Genomic DNA, 14,126 nt, shown 5'->3' with positions numbered 1-14,126 from the left:
ATGAGCTTTAGGTATACACAGAAGAAGACCCTGGGCTGTGACAGGAAGTATATACGTAATTAAGCAGTACTGGTCAAGGTGTGGTCCTGCCTGTCGGTCATTGCCTTAGGTCTGATGTCCTTATTTCAGGAGTAGAGAAGCTGGTTCTCAGAAGATGCTATTTCTCCTCCAGGGTGCAGCCTCACTCTCATGGATAATTGCCCTCATCTGGGGGATGTCTAGGTTCTGCCGTTCTTGAAATCCAAGGACACCCCCAACTTCAGACTTTCAGGGATCTGGAATAGAACACTGTAAAAAGCTGACAGTAAGATACCTTCAGCCTGGAGCGTGGAGGAGGTAGATTAAGTGGCCCTGGTTTCTAGATCAGTGGCTAACACGTCTGTATGCAAAGGCATGCAGCCGATCCAGAGCATAGGAGCACAGAAGGAGAGCAGAGGTGCTAGGCTTTCACCCCACTTTTACTTGCCTTGTAGGCCCAAGAGAGGAACGAATGCTTTTTTATTTTTATTTTTTGCACAGGCAGCTTCCTAGTGCCTGCAAATGCCATCCTTTACCCTGGGCAGGTTTTCAAAGACCCAGCAGCATCACCTGGTACGTGCTGAAATGCCGGTCCCTGGTCTCCAGTGCGGACCTGCTGAACCAAAGGCTGGGTGAGCCTGTTCTCCAAGTTTGTCTGAGTGTCCATGTGATCTGATGCACAGACAAGTTTGAAGACCACCCACCCCAGCAATATTCCCATTTCCCTTCTCCACCCAAGTCTTAGCTGACATCATTTCCTCCTCCATAGCTTGACTTCTCTCTCTGGGCCACCATTGCCACTCTACTCTGAGCATTACTGACTCACCACTGGTCCCATGTTTTAGGGGACCCAAATGAATGAGGCCTGCCTTAAAGCAAGAGTGTAGTGACTGCGTCCAGCATTTCTATTCCATCTTCTCAAAGCAGAGAACTGGTGCTTTGATAGAAGGAAGCCAGAGTGGTGCTGGGGAGGACACATGGTGAAGGGGCAGGGAACAGGGGGCAGTGCTGGGTCTTAAAGGGTAAGGAACAATTAACAATTTCAGAAGGAAAAGCTACAGCCTCCCTGGCTCAAGACCTCAGAGGAAGCCTCTGCCATAAGTGTGTGTTATAAGCAAGTCCAGCTAGGATGGGGAGGAGAGGCCACGCCGAGCGGTCCAGATGTCTTGTCATACTTTCTACATACTTGTAGTTAAGTGGAGAATCTCACAAAAGGGGCATCCCTCTGCTGGGGGCCACGAACCTGCAGCAGCAGCAGCAGCAATGGGCTTTGGTAGGATGATATTCTGGTCCCATCCTGCTTCTGACACCCAGCCCTATCTATCTCTACCTCTTGTCTTTGCCTCACCAAGGGGAGACGTCAGGGCAGAAGTGGCACAAAGCCACAGCATGACCCCATGGACTGTCCAAGGTGTCCCTCTCTCCCCAGCTCTTTGGCCCTGATAATCTTTTAGTCGATGCCAATGGCTTTAACGAGTTTGGCCCAAAGCAGGGAAATGTGATCTCTGAGAGGCTGGTGCAAGGTTTGCAGAGCCAAGGGCTGCTCTATCTCACAATTTGTCTTCCTCAAGCACTGTCTCAGCACTCTCTGCCTAAAAGACAAATGGGGAAGAAACAGAAGTACAGTCATTCCTGTCTAGCCATGCTCCTTGTTATGGCATTCAAGGCCCCGTCTGGTCCCAATGGTCTCTCCAGTGCTCCCTGCCCTGGTCTCACTGCTTTGATATTCTCTTGCACCTTCCAGGCTCTGCAGGTATCCTTTCAACACTCCTTCCCTCTGAGTCTGTGGGACTAACTTTTCAAGCTTACAGACTCTCATGATTGTGAGGACTCTAATCCATTTTGGTCAAGAAAGATTTAGTATCTATCTACTGGGCACTAAAAGAGGCCAAGAGTGAAATTGCCCATCCTCCAAAGAATCCCCATTGTGGGGATGAGCTGGAGCAATGTGTGATGTGGTTGAATTAGGTTCAAGTGGGCAAGGAGAAAGGAGGGATAAAGAGACCCAAAGGTCTCCACTGGAAACCAGCTTAGCTGGTCAAAGGGGCATAAATGAGGGGGGAACTAGGAGTGCTGGCTGGATTTCCAGATGTGCAGACAGTAGTGTTGCTCTTCAAATGGGACCAGAGAGGCACATGTGTCAGATGGTAGAGGAAGAGTGGAATGTCAGCTAAGCTGAGGGGGAGCTGTCCGTGGCACTGATGGAAAGTGCCCCCTGGGAGGTTGGGGTGAACTCTGGTTGTCTGGGAGGGTCTGTGCTGGCACTGACCCCTGGACTCCAGTGTCCTGAGGTGGTCGTGGGGTTTGGGTAGGCTCTCCTGAGCCCTCTGGCAGGCTTCACAGGTAGTTGCTCTGCCTCTGCTGTCCTGGTTATACATTCTCCCCATCCTCAGAGCACTGGACTGCCAGCTTTGCTGGTATCAGGAAGGCAGGGGTGGGTGTAGGCTGGGGCACTGCTATGGCTTCTGGGTCACTGGGTCTGGTGACTTGAGGATGCCTTGGTTCCTTTGCAGCCTCACCTTGAGTGACTTACTTTTCTGCTGGGATCTTTGAGGAAATGTTTAAGAACATTTGGAAGGAAAGGGACACATTCACAGAGGAGCAGTGATGTGAGTCCTGATCTACCATGATGTCAGAGCAACCATGACACTTTAAGAGCGTGAGGACAACAAACAAATGAACAAAACCCAACAAAAAGATATGATTTTATAGAGCGGGAGAGAGGGGGGCTCCAGAGAGGAACAGGAACTCACTTAGGCACACATAGAGAAACCTAGATTCATGCCTCTTGGAGGTCACATCTCTGGCATACATGGGCATTTGACTATGAGGAGAAAGAGCCCAGTCAGGCCCTTGTAGATACTAGGTCCAAATACCCCACCTTGGCCCAGCACTCAGTAGAATGTTCTAGACTCCCTAAGGCATTGTTACATGATCTGTTGTTCTCCCCAAGAACAGGCTGAGAGCCACTGGGGGCCAGTATGGAATGCATTCTTATACAAATTATCCAGCTCTTTAAGAAACAAAAAGGCCTCCCTCTTTGAGCTGAATCTTATGGCCCAGGCCTGTAAGAGAGGCTGAGATAGGAGGATTGCAAGTTCAAGACCTGCCTGAGCTGCAGAGTGAGTTCAAGGCTAGCCTGGGCAACTTAATGAGACCCTGACTCAAAGAAGTAAAAAGAGGGCTGGGGATGCAGCTCAGTTCTAGGATGTCTAGCATGTGTGAGGTCCTAGGTTCAATTCCCTCTCTCCTTTGTTGGCTGTGGAAACAGTAGTTGAAAGGATTAGGCTCCTGATTCATCCCTGTCTGTGCTGGGGTAGAAGCAACATTTGAACCAGGAGGACTGGCTCCCACTTTCTTTGCCACTGCTAAACACAGTTGACTAACACCTAGTAAACCTGAGGGTGACCCTGCTATCAGCTCCTTGGGAGCTGGCTTCAGGAAGTGCCTAGCTTAGGGAAGGGGCTCCTAGGGTTCCCTGCACTCATCAACCTACTTCACCTCATCCTTGGTAGGGTTCTCCCCACAACCCAGTTAGAGTGGGAGACCCCACTGAAGACTCACTTCTGCCATAGTGTTACCTGGAGATCCTTCTTGGTCTTGTAAGGGAGGGGAGCATGATTCTGTCATTTTATACTCTTGACAGTCGCCATCAGCTCTGGATACCCCCACCTGGAGGCCTCCATCCTTGGCTACAAGAAAACCTCTTGCTCTTTGTGGCTTTGTGTAGGGCTCCTTAGGAATTGTGATCCAAGTTTCCTGCCCTCCCTGGTCCCCAGCCCCTGATTTACAATTTGCAGAAATTGTGTTTTCTTTGTGAACCCTGAGTTGGGGAGGATAATGGAGCAAGAGCTCTTCCCTCAGCTGTCAGGTAAAAGCATGGGAATAGCTCCTCTCAGATGCTTTGCTTTAGACGTGTTTCCATCAAGAGCAACCTGAGGGCTCCCAGTCCTTCTGGCCTTTGTCCCTCAAGAAGGCTGTCCCCTCCCTCCCATGCTCATGCGTTTTCCTATGGGTTTCGGCCTCAATCCATCCTCTGGTCTGTTCTGAAGTCCCATGCTATGCCAGAAGCTCTGTTGCTGTGGGCCTACTGTGTGCCAGGCTCTGGGCCAAGACCTTTTATGCCTTCTCCCACTCTTAAAAAAGAAATCTTTGGCTCCTCTTGAGTTCTCTTTTTTTCCCATTATAAGATTGAATTTACCATCCCATTTCACGAAGGGACAAATGGAAGCTCAGGGAGTAACAGGGTCAACCCAGGACTGTGAGGTGGTGTGAGATGGAGCTGGAGCCTGGACAGCACCGCTGCTTCCTTACCTGTCCACTCTCTAATTTCCCACAATCCTTTTGGCAGTTCTACTGTCTTACAAAATAAGGGCCCCAGGCGGGGGTTGCCAGGACTTCTGATGCGTTCTCAACCTCTTCTTGACCACTCAGGCCTGAAATAGTCCTTCTCTGCTCTCTCACCTGGGAGGGAGACAACCTCATAGTGGGAATGTGGAGAAAGTTGTTCCTGGTGGAACAAATGCAGTGACTGTCCAGTCTGAAGGACTCAGAGCTGAGTGGGCCTTCACATCTGGCCAATGTATTCAGGGACTATTCTAGAATTGGTATGGTTCAACTACAGCATTTAGATTCTGTTCCTACAGAATGTAGCTAGGGGTCCTGGGCAAGCTTCTCAGTCTCTGTGTCTCACTTCTATTTTGACATCTATCAAACCACAATAATACCAGTCATGCCTGCGTGGGACCCATGATACTCTGGTGTAAGAGGCACTGGCCCAGTTGGGTGCCTGGGGGCAGTAATTAGCCTCAGAGCAGTGAGGTGCTCTGGGTACACTGGCTCTGAGGCAGAACATGCTGATCCTCCTGGCTTTCATTTGCTTGTTCCTACTACAAAGTTCAGAGCCTGGGACCCATATTGGCAGCTGTGGCCTGGGGCTTCCCACTGTTCTACCCCATCCTGCCTCCTAGCCCTGAACAGCTGCCCTTGATGGGTTCAAGGAAAACAAGGAAGACCCCTTCTGTGTCCTTGATTCCCAGGAACTAGCAGAGAGTCTGTGCCAGGCTGTGGAAATTGTGAGCTAATGTTAGCCAGGCCTGGTGCTCAAGGCAGCCTTGACTGTGATGAATTCCAAATGGGGCACAGAAGCCTTGAAGCTTGGGGACAGTAGGGACATATGGCCTTGTTACTCCAGCGAGGAGGAAACGCCCAGGAAGCAGGGATGGCCTGCTGGACCCTGCTCCTGTCACTCCCTTGGCCTGACCCTGGCACATAGTGAGATGGTGTTCGCTGGGCCAAAGAGCAGCACACATTGCATTCTGGAAGATCCCACCCAGTCTGCTAAAATCTCTCACTATGCTCAGAACTGAGCTCCTAGGGAGGCTGGCAGCCTCCACCCAAGTCGAATCTCGCCTCCAGAGCCGACTTTGCTTTTCTGCCCTGCCTTTAACAGGTCTTTCCCAGACAGAGTGGAGTGCTGGTGTGGGTGGGGCCTGTGAGATGATGCCCGCACCCTCCTTGACCTCCATCCAGCTCTTGTTCCTGGGAGGAGAACATGAGCCATGCCCCATGCAGCAGGCTCTGGGCTGTGAGGAGGAGTTGCAGCACCCCCTGTGCCTGACTCCCCCAAATCTGGTACTAGGGAGGCAGGATCACTGAGAGCCAGGTGGAAACTTGAGCATGCTGGACAGGTGGGAGTCAGCCAGGCACACATGGCAGGAAGATGGAGAATATGCCTGGGAAGAGAGAGAGAGAGGTCTGCAAGTTGGAGGGCAGGGAGGAGGAAGAAGGAGAAGGAAAAGGGGAAGAGAGAAGAGGGTGGAGAAAGAAGTGAAAGAGGGGTGTGCGGGGGAGAAAAAGAGGGGAAGGAGAAGGAGAAGAAGGTGGGAGGAGCAGTGTATGAGGATTCTTCCATCTGGCTGAACAGTGAGTGCAGGTATGGGTGGTGAAGGTACTGGAAGGGTTGTTATACTAGGGAGTCTACCCTGGCCTTAGTCCTGTTTCTGGAAGCTCATTCTAGATGCTCCATGGGAAACAAAGAGGGACAGGAGGCAAGGGAGTGGAGGGGAGTACCTTGGAGTTGCTGTTATCACCCAGGCAGGAGAGGACAGTGATTGCGTAGATGGAGGGGGCTAGACAAATAAGTCAATTAGCGAGGAGTTATAGCACAGGCCTGTAATCCTAGAAGCTGAGGCAGGAAGATCACAAATTTCAGGCTAGTCTGTGCTACATAGTGAAGCATGTTTCTACTATATCCGGAAGAAAAGTAAGTCGTTTAGTGTTTTGTTATTGAATGAATGCTTTAGTAATGGGAAGGAAGACAGACGACCCAAGAAAAGTCCTTGAGCAAGATTCTTGTCAAAGTTTGCATAGATTTTCTTGCATACTTCCACTAGTTATTAAGATAGTGTAGATCGAACATCTCTTTTTTAAAAATCTCAAATTCGAGATGCTCCAAAATCCAAAGCTTTTTGAATGCCACATGGTGCTGTAAGAGGAAAATTCTACTTGATCTCCTTTACCAGGTCACAGTCAATCTCCCTCACCAGGTCACAGTCAGAATGCAGGAACACAAAAATACTGGGTACAATTACCTTCAGGCTGTGTGTGTGTGTGTGAGATACGTAGGAAATATAAATAAATTCCACATTTAGATCTGGGTCTCATCCCCAAGGCTTTTCATTATGTATATGCAACCAGTCCAAAATCAGAAGCGCTTCTGGTACCAAGAATTTCTCCCTGGGTCAGTATACCCTTCATTAGGCAACTTGGTGATCTCCATCTGACAAGGTCACCATATTGATGCTGAACTTAGTGCAGACTCCCTATAGGCATAGTGCACTAAAGCCCAGAACTCTAACTCAGTGATCCTCCTGCCTCAGCCTCTGAGTAGCTTAGACTACAGGTATGTGCTACGGTATCTGGCTGGTCCCAAGGATTTTGGAGACTCTGTTTGTACTTGTTTCATTTTAGAACGTGTGAGTCTGCCATGAAAAGGCCTTCTGGGAGTAGAGGCAGTCTGTGCAGACACACACTTCTTTTCTCCCTCCATGCTTGCTGTTCCTTCTGGTATTATTTGGATGGCCTTGGATTTTTCTCTCTCTAGTTTGAACATCCTCTCCAGCTTTGTTTTTGTTAACAAGAACAACAAATAGCACATTTGCAAAGAGATGCAAAGAAAGCTACAGTAGTCATGGGTCCCACTGAGTAGAGCCACTTCTTTACCCTGCTCAGTGGGGCAGCATCAGGGATCCTGTTCTAGGAAGAAGTGGAGTCTCTGGGCATGAGAACAGTTGGGAGAGGACTCTAGACCACGTCGGGATGCTCAGGAAGTATGTTATTGGTCCAAAGTCACACATTCTTGAAACAAGGAGAATTCAGGATGGGTCTACCTACCCAGAGAATTCAGGGGGGGGCCAAGCTGTATGTCTGTTTTCTCTTACTAGTTAGATTGGCAATGGTGGATGGGGATGAAAGGCATGAGCTGTGTGGGAGGCAAGCTCATGGACCTGAGTGGGAGATGAGTCAGGTAGGAACCTGGGGGAGGTGGGCTCTCCTGGGACTTTGTCAGAGCCTGGCTCGGAGGCATCACTGAGGTCTCGGGTGTTGGTGGATTGTGTTTTTCTTCATTCCCTGAGGAGTGTCCAGGAGGGAGAATTGGTCAGAAGTGAATGGCAGGAAGAGCTAAACTCAGGTGAGACTTTAGGTGTTAAAAGTGCCTGTGAGACCCCTGAAGAGCCCCCAACAGGCAGCGGATCCTCACTCAAAAGCATTACCTCCCAATTAACTTTGGAGTTTTCCAGGTCCAAGACAAAAGACCTGCAGTATCCTGGAGCACTCTGGGAGGAGGAGTGGAAGCACAGATCAATACAACCAAGGGCTGCAACCCTTACAGGGACCTGCTGCCCCATGCCAGACTACAGGGCCAGGTGTGGCCCCCTGAAGACTTACTTCCCAGAAGCAATTGGATCTTGCTTTCTGGCACATTCTGGGACTGTGGTGCTGTCCAACTGGGGCTAGGCTGGCCAATTTGGAAGAATATGAGTTCAAGGAACCCTGAGAAGTTCAGGACTGAGCCAGCTCACTGAAAGTGAGTCAGGAGGTTGTCAAACAGCCCTGGTACTATGGGAGAAAGGAGCACGTGGTAGGTACAGTCATCATTTGGATGCTTTCAAAGGAGCACATGGTAGCACATGGCCCAGTCATCATTTGTTGAAGCTTCTGGAGGGAAGAGGACCCAAGAGTTGGATGACATAGGTGATCTGTTGAGCTACCTGAGGCTACCTCCTGGAGAAGTCCCATGGAATCCCAGTCTCTCTGTCTATTGTGGCTGCTGCAGCTGCTGTGGCCACACCACATTCTGCTCCCCTGGAGCCAGTTTTGAAGGCATTGGTAGGCTCTACTCAGGGCTGGGGCTGAGAGCATTCTGTCTGGGTGTTGTCATCTTTGATGACTCCTGAGGGCGAGTTCCAGATAAGGAGCTGGACTCCAGACCCCAGTGAGGTGGTTATTGTGTGGGCCCCGAAATTCTAGAGACAGTTCTTTTCATTTAAAGAGGAGGCCCTGGCCTAGCGAAGAGCTTCATCAAGTGGCAGTGGCAGGTGTGCCGGGCAAAGGCCAGGGAGTGGACTAGATGAATGTGGCAGGGTCTTCCTCTCCAGCAGAAGTCCCCTCCCATCAGGATGGTGACAGATTTCTAGGGCAGGGCTGGAGAGACAGGGAACTTTCATGCCCACTGTGCCTGGGCTTGGTTCCCCCTACATGTGGCCCCAGAAACACTTCTGCCTGGAGGGAGATAGAATCCTGCTTCTTTTAGAGTTCTGGAGAGGAAGAATGTCCTACCTTCTTTAACAGAGTGTAGGGGTCTCAATCTCCCTTTCCTACCCCAAAGCCATGCTATAAGGTACTGTCATCTACAGCTGGGACAGGGATGTAGGTCTCTGAGTTGAGAGTGTTGGGGACAGAGACCTGCTTCAAGGGTCTGCTCCTACAAGAAGGGGTCCTTTTCTGAGCAGAGGTGCTTGAGCACTGTTGAAGAGCTGGGAGCCAGTGACACCAGAGATCAGCTTCTACTTTTGTTAGGAAAGGCAGGATGAAGCTGAGCAGCTGAGCAAACCCAAACACTCAGCAGAGCCAGGATGCCGTGGAGGAGTGGATGGGTTCATCTCTGTTCTGAGTCTGGACATGGCAGAAAAGTAGGGCCCTCAGGCTGTGAGATTATCACCATGGCTTTGACTCCCAGGGTGGAAACTTCCTACGGCATCTTCTTCCATGGCCGGACCTGGAAAGTCAGCTCAGGGAAGGATTTGAGGAAGAGCCAGGGAGAGGAAAACTCTTCTTGAATGGGATTTTCCCATCCTCTGGGGTCTGGCATTAGGGGGTGGTTGATGGGGACAAGATCTGATCTGGACAAAGGATGCTGGGCCTTCTTGACAGAGTGAAGGAAGAATTCCTTTCTCAGTTCTGCTGCTTCCATTCTTGCCGACTCCCTTTCCCATTCCCATCACATTCTCCTCAGGCTCCTACTCTATATGAGGCCAGCACTGGATAGGATGGTGGCAAGACTGACATCAAGGAGAGGAATGTAGTCCTGGGCCAGAGTTTACCATCGAATGCAGGAGTCATAGAGGCCAGTGGACCATCAGGAGCTGTGGCCATGACTGGACACTTAGAGGGAGGAATTTTGGAAAGGCTTAGGAGCTCATGGGGGGACTGGAAGCTGGTGCTTTCTTCTTGGAGGCAGGACTGTGGATGTGGGCCTGGGGAGCTTTTGGGATACAGGCTGGAGCTTCGTAGGATGTGGGGCTGGAACACTAGGCTGGAGTCAGGTTGTAAATGGTTAAATCGCAGGAAGCCTTTAGTGTTTTGTGCTGAAGGCAGTGTGGTTATAAGCTATGATGCTCATGACCATATTTCTGACTTAAGAATGTCTGTGCCAGGTAGAGAATTGGCCATCAAGGGCATGCATAGAAATTGGGAGACCCTGGAAGGGGAAAGAACGATGATAAAATTGATGATGACAATGAAGGTGATGGTGATATTGATGAGCTTGCTGATTGTAGAATAATGGTGAGGATGGTAGTGATGGTGATGATGGCAATGGTAGGGATAATGGTGGTGTTGGTGGTGGTGATGATGGTGAGGATGGCAATTGTGGTGATAATGGTGGTGGTGGTGGTGGTGATTGTAATGATGGTGATAGTGGTGGTGTTGGTTGCGATGGTGGTGTTGACAATGATGGTGTTGGTGATGGTATTAATGATGATGGTGATGATGGTGGTGGTATTGGTGGTGGTGATGTTTATGGTGTTGGTAGTGATGATAGTGATGGTATTGATGGCGATGATGGTGATTGTGGTGATGGCAGTTACATTGTGGTATTGATTATGGTAGTGATGCTGGTGCTGGTGATGATGATGGTGATGTTTGTGGTGTTGGTGATGGTGGTGGTTATGATGGTGTCACTTTTGATAGTGATGAGTCTTGACAAGAATAGGGTAGTACAGGTGAAATGCAGAAGTGCTGATTTAATGGTATTTGATAACAGGACAGAGTTGGAAGCAGGAAGATGTGAGGGATAGGGATAGCCAAAGCTTCTGTTTAAGATTTTACATTTACCACCATTGCCATCATCATCATCATTACCATCACCATCATCCTTACCATCCTTACCATTATCCTACAATCAGCAAACTCATCAATATTACCATCACCTTCATTGTTGTCATTGCCATCGTCAATTTTATTGCATGTTTGAAAGGATGCCTGGGGTGGTGTCCGTGAGACAGTGAGTGAGTACTGGGGTATGAAACTCAGCCAGACAAACAAGGGAAAGCTACTGAGGAAGTAGAGCATCTGCATAGCTTCGGACAGAGAAGCAGAGCAGGAGTCAGGGTCCTTGTGAATTTCTGGCTTCAGAAGGAGGCAGAACCAGGGATTCTAAGGAAAGCCAGGACTCCAAGGTTCTAACGTGGTGTCTAGGGGTTGGCAGACCTGGGGCTAGGCAGGCCTGGACCTCGGCTTTGGCTTCCATCTCTCCTCCCCAGAGCACTCAGTGTGCGTTTTTGTTCTCCTGACAGAGTCTCAGTAGGCTACCATTTGAAAAGAGGGTTCTGTTCTCAAAAACCTCTTTCTAATACAGATGAAGAAGCTGAATTTCAGGGAGGACAAGACCTGCCTAAGTGGCATTGTGGTGGCAGTTTCAGAACCTGGAACCCTGTGATCGGCAAGAGTATTATGCTATGTCCCTTACTCTTGGGGAGGGGTGGACTGGAGATTGGGAAGCATGGAGCTCCCTTCTCTTTTCTCCCCCACAAACACCCAGTCTGTAGTGGGTCTGGTATAGGGGAACCCTAGGAGAGAGTAAGGGACATGTGGAGAGACTCCTAACAGAATAGTGCCAAAATCTTGGCTGTGGTCTCTACCAGATGTAGCCCCAGTGAACACGTGGCAATGTGGTGGCCTGTGCTTGGCTGCAAATGGCAGCCAGACCTTTCCTGCGCTCTCCTGCCACAGGCCCTCACACCAGGCCGGAATGTCCTTAGGAAGCCTTACCTCTCTCAGGGGGAGCTTTACTTCTGGATTCCCAGCTGCAGCTCCAGCCAGGATGTTTTGCAATGAGCCCAGAGAAAGCATTCATTCCGGGAAGAACTGGGAGTGGGGCTCTGCTTGCCAGCGGGGTTCTGGGTGAGAGGGCGCAGGCTGCCTGCTGGGCCTGGATGAGAATAGAGTAGCTCCAGGGCCTCTGGCCCATTCCTCAGCCCCTTGGGGACTCTGGCCTCTAAGCTGTTTATCTGTCTGTCTGCCTGTCCATCTGGATTAGAGGGCCTGGCTGGCTTGCACCAGTTCCCCAAATGGCTCCCAACTGCAGGGCAGCTTGAGCTTTGTTTTGCTTTATTTCATCTTTGAATATTTTTGAATATGAGTCAAAAGCGATTACTAAATGAAAAGGTACACTAGCTTCCAGGCCCACTGCTGCTGCCCAGACTCCTGGGCCCCAGGAGTAAACTCCCTTCAGTCCTGTTTTGTTTGTACCTCTGGTGTTCTGTTTGCCAATAGAAGTAAGTGACTGTGTGTCTGCCTTTCCATGTCCTTTCTCACCTCCCAAAAAGAATCACTGTGTGCGCTGCTTTGCGCTTTGTCTTTTATAGGGGCCACTTGACAGTGTGTCTGCATGGGGCCCCGGTGTCGGGGGCCGTGTGCCACTTAGGCACCTACAAACATTGTGTGTGTCCCCCAGTCAGGGCTGGCTCTGTATTTGCTTTGGAGGAACACAGCTACTGAATGTGTAAGGTTCTTTCTTTAGTGTAACCTTCTATGAGCCAGTTCCCTCCTCAGTCTAACGTGCTCCTTCCTACCTTCCCATGTGGCCATGCTGACAGGGAGAAGACACCGAGGAACTGAGGTACCAGTTTTCCCCAGGGAAAAATGCAAGTAATGAAATCACGGACTTCAACCCAAGTGGACTGGGTCTCAACTTTTTCCTCCTCACCTGTCATACTGCTGGAGAATTTAGAGTTGATAGAGTCCTATATTTTTAGGAGCCAGATGAAGCTTCTAAACCCAGTAGGTCATGATTCCATGGTTGCCCCACAGCACCTCCCTGAAGGCCTGACACCTGAGCTCTCCTCAGATGCAAAGGGGACTTCCCTTCTTCCCACAGGAGAGCTTCAAGCTCCCCGAAGAGCGTCACTGAACCATGGAACAGATGTGCTTTACAGAAGGATATGTCCAGATAGCAAAGAGAAAAGGAGCAGAGATTTAAGGCATTGTGACTGAAGGTTGGGCTGCATTCCAGATCCCAGGCCCTAGCACATCCCCACCCAGCACCCTCCTCTGGTCAGTTTTCCTCACATGCTCACTTTGTGCCCCACCCATGCAGGTTTCTTCTGGTATTCAGCTCCTGCCAGCCTTGCTTACCTGCTGGCCGCTTTCCACAGTGTCCATTGGCTACTACTAGACTCGTGTGTGTGTGTGTGTGTGTGTGTGTGTGTGTGTGTGTGTGTGTGTGTGTGTGTGTGTGTCCAAAGTAGGGCTTTTGTTCCATGAGCTTGTTGATGATTCTTCCACATTCCTCTGGAGTTACATGTCTAAATTCCTTATGCCCTGGTGAGCTCTCAGTTTTCTTGGAGAATAAAAGTGGGGAATGATTTGAGGTAGCCTAGCCACCTCTAGGTCCCAGGGGACTATGAAATCCACACCTTACCTATGCTGGGTCACCTTTGGTGAGCATAAGCTTTTGAGCAAATTGCTTTGTCTCTGTGGTCTGTTTGCCCTCTCATAAAGTGGAGAGAAGATTCTGCTGGTTTACTCCCAGGAGCATCCAGAGGAGAAAATGAATTGTCTGTTGGAAATCACAGGGTGCAGGTCCCAGTTCTGAGCTCTCCAAATTTTGCAGCAAATCAAATCTGGCTATATGTGACTATGGAAATATCTACTTCATACATGTGTAAACCTGAATTTAATTTTTCCTGAGAGTGTTTGGAGACTAGGGTCATATATTTGAGTATGTGAGTGCTTGTGTGTGTTAATTAGTATTTAATTATAATCATGCCCTTCAACATCCCTCAAGGGGCACAGCAGGACCTGATTGGTCTGCCTGTGTATGAATCCAGCTCCATGACTTGAGCCTTTGGGTCAACCTGAACAAGCTTTGCCACATTGGTGGCCCAAATCCTCATGTGTTGAACGGACTCCTGCCTCCAGGCTGTTGTGGAAACTCAGCACATAAGCCCTTTCGCAGAAGACTCACACTGAAACACCTCCTAGCTCCTGTTTTTACCCTTAGAGAAGCAAAGGAGGACTGGCATGATGTGCCACCGCTAGTGGAAATTCCCATTAGAAAGCCAGGGGCACCTCCAGCCTCCCACCCCCCCATCCTTCTCCCAGTTGCTCAGGTTTGATGGTATTGGTTAGGGATTTGGTGCTTGAGTGGGCAACACTGGTGGAGGAAAGTGACAGGAGGTTTTTCAGTTGTTTGGGATGTACCTTTGCTGCAGAAGGAACTCGTCTACAGGCCGGAACGCCAGAACTGCATTCATCACATACAACTTCCTCTGTGTGTCAGCGCTTTCTAAACTGCTACTTCTGGAGTTTCTGGGAGTCTGTGA

Source organism: Nannospalax galili, unplaced genomic scaffold (genome assembly GCF_000622305.1).
Source record: "Nannospalax galili isolate Female #2095 unplaced genomic scaffold, S.galili_v1.0 scaffold83, whole genome shotgun sequence".
NCBI lineage: Eukaryota > Metazoa > Chordata > Mammalia > Rodentia > Spalacidae > Nannospalax > Nannospalax galili.
This window is presented reverse-complemented; position numbering follows the sequence as displayed.